The 2620-nt window shown below is 43.4% G+C and overlaps 1 pseudogene; it reads left to right on the forward strand.

Moving 5' to 3' along the window:
* The first annotated feature begins 1353 nt into the window (after window positions 1–1353).
* LOC121025125 (tRNA pseudouridine(38/39) synthase-like) overlaps window positions 1354–2620 on the forward strand; it is a 78224-nt pseudogene continuing 76957 nt past the window's right edge.

Genomic DNA, 2620 nt, shown 5'->3' on the forward strand with positions numbered 1-2620 from the left:
GGCAAAGGGCTTGAATAGCTGTTTCTCAAAAGATCTACAAATGGCTCACAAGCACATGAAAATAGGAAATCATTCAGCTGACAAAACCTAATTAGGTTCAACATCTTCAAGATGACTAATCATCAGGGAAATATAAATCAAAATTACCGTGTCACCTCGCACACATTAGGATGGCCACTATTGGGGGGAAAAAAAGCAAATGTTGGTGAGGATGTGGGGAAATTGGAGCCCTGTTGGTGGCATTGCAAAATGGTGCAGTCACCATGGAAAAGAGTATGGAGGCTCTTCAAATTAAAAACAACTATCCTGTGATCCAGCAGTCCCGCTTTTTATCCAGAAAAAAATCAAAATAAAAAACATTACCTTCCTATGTTCATTGCAGTACTATTCACAATAGCCACGATGTGAAAAACTAAAGGTCCGTTTGAGGGATGAATGAATAAAGAAAATGAGGTCTACACAAACGTAAGGCTATCCCTCAGCCATAGAAAGTCTTGGGGGGAAGGGGCGCCTGAGTGGCTCAGTCAGTTAAGCGTCCAACTTCAGCTCCGGTCATGAACTCCCAGTTTGTGAGTTCGAGCCCCACATCAGGTGCTCTGCTGTCCGCTTGGAACCTGCTTCAGATCCTCTATTCCTCCACTCTCTCTCTGCCCCTCCCCCCCCCATGCTCTGTCTCTCTCAAAAATAAACATTAAAAAAGTCTTATTACATGCCCCACCATAGATGCACCTTCAGAACATTACCTTAAGTGGAATAAGCCCATTACGAAAGTACAAAACCGGTATGAATCTACTTATATGAGGTGTATAAAGCAGTTGGACTTCTAGAAACAAAGTAGAATAGGGCTTGCTGTGGGGGAAGCGGGGACTTGTTCAGTGGACAGTTTTAGTCATGCAAGATAAAGTTCTCAAGATCTGTCGTAGGATAACGTGAATAGATTTTTTTTATAATGAGTGAGTTTAGTTGGATCCTCAAAGGTATTTGCAGCGCCCAGGCAGGCTTAGCATGGCTCCTCTCTGGCGCAGAGCTAAAAGAAGTCCTAATCTGTGCAGGCAGGCTAAGTTCTAACTGAGCCACTACCGAGACTGGAATTAACCAGAGGCTACAACACTAAGGGTTCAAACTTGGATTTTCAGTGTTATCTAGACTCTGATGTTTCTGATTTAATAGAAACATAGTTAAGCATGGCCGATTGAACATCCGCTCTTAACTCCTATCCGTAGCCAATAAAGTTAGAGTGCAGGAACAAGCATCTACAAATACGCAAATAAACAAAATGTGGGTAAGAAAATGATTCCAAAAATGGTTAAAAAAAATCTTGCAAGATGGAGAAGTGGTAACTTAATTAGCACAATGCAGACAGGCGAAGACCCCGGCTGTGGCAAGGACTATGAACAAAGTATCTTCTTAGGTTGGTCAGTTTCCCCAGCCACACGAACATGTCCCAGCCTCGTGTTTGGGAGCTAGAAACCCGGGACAAATGGGATTAGGATCTCCTTGATAACTATGCCAATTCTCACGGACGTCGCTCGTCTTCACTGTGTGCAAAGCTGGCTTGCACGGCACATTTGTATCTTGGAAAGGCTCAGAAAATGGAAGGCGCCAGGTACTTCTGGGAGCAGAAGTACACGTGAGGTGCGCTGTGGATGCTACTGGTCAAAAGTCTATATTAAGGGCTACCAGACGACCCAGATGACCTCCCAAATCCAGCAGCAGAAGATCGTAGTTGGGACCTCTAGAGAGACTGAGGAGGTTGAGCCCAAAGAAATTCTGGACTCGCGGAAACAAGGTACCGTTCCGGGTGAGGTGTCCGAGGGAACACGAGGTAATGGACAATAGCATATTTAACCACAAGATCCTAGTCCCGTCTCCCACTTGGAGATCAGAACATTGGCAGCCAGGCTTCTGTACTCCAGATGAGAGGTAAAGCAGTCTCTTCCCCTACCCCATCCCCACCCGCACATAGAACTTCGAATCCACATTTAAATATTTCACCCTTAAATATAAACTGCCAGTCAAGTAGACATTGAGGAAAGCATTTAACCTAAAAGACAAGATTAACATTAAAATGATACTCAGAGGAGATAATAACATATGAAGAAACTAGTGATGAAACTAGGGAAGAAACTAGTGATGAAACAGACCTCATACTATTTAAAAAAAAAAAAAAAAAAACAAGGGCATCTGGGTGGCTCAGTTGGTTGAGCGTCCAACTTCAGCTCGGGTCACGATCTCGTGCTTCACAAGTTCAACCTCCATGTCGGGCTCTGTGCTGACAGCTCAGAGCCTGGAGCCTACTTCACATTCTGTGTCTCCCTCTCTCTCTGCCCCTAACCCACTCACACACACACTCTCCCTCATTCTCTCTCAAAAATAAACCTTACACAAAATAAAAATAAAAATAATTCACAGAGGAAGAGCTATTCAAAAATTTTTTGAAAGCCAAATTAAGTTGGTAACTGCAGGGTTAAGGTATAAAGGTGAGAAATCTGTCCTAAAGACCAGCAAAAATGGAAAATTCCATAAATTCAAAGATAAGAAACTCAGAGAATCAATTAAAGAGGTCTGATGTCAAATAAGGGGAGAAAATTAAAAAGAGGGGAGGGGGGGGTGGGGGGGC

The sequence above is a fragment of the Herpailurus yagouaroundi genome, unplaced genomic scaffold, assembly GCF_014898765.1.
Source record: "Herpailurus yagouaroundi ecotype Mexico unplaced genomic scaffold, PumYag 67503, whole genome shotgun sequence".
Lineage (NCBI taxonomy): Eukaryota > Metazoa > Chordata > Mammalia > Carnivora > Felidae > Herpailurus > Herpailurus yagouaroundi.